Below are 263 nucleotides of genomic sequence, written 5' to 3' on the forward strand. Positions count from 1 at the left end.
GGCTAAAATACACCTAGAAGGGGGGAGGGGTTGAATAGGTGTAGCAGTTAGAATATCCGCTTTTCGAAAACAACACTTAATGCTGAAATAATCCCAGGTTAATCGATTAACAGAATAGGAATAATCGATTAACGCAATTGATTTAATCGATTAAAGCAAAACAAAAAGCTCAAACAGATTCGGTTTCTTGCACGACAATTAACCTATATTGAAATGAATACACAGAACTTACAATTTTATCAGAGTATTAACAGTATAGTACA

This window comes from Lupinus angustifolius, chromosome LG09 (assembly GCF_001865875.1).
Source record: "Lupinus angustifolius cultivar Tanjil chromosome LG09, LupAngTanjil_v1.0, whole genome shotgun sequence".
In the NCBI taxonomy this organism is placed as follows: Eukaryota; Viridiplantae; Streptophyta; class Magnoliopsida; order Fabales; family Fabaceae; genus Lupinus; species Lupinus angustifolius.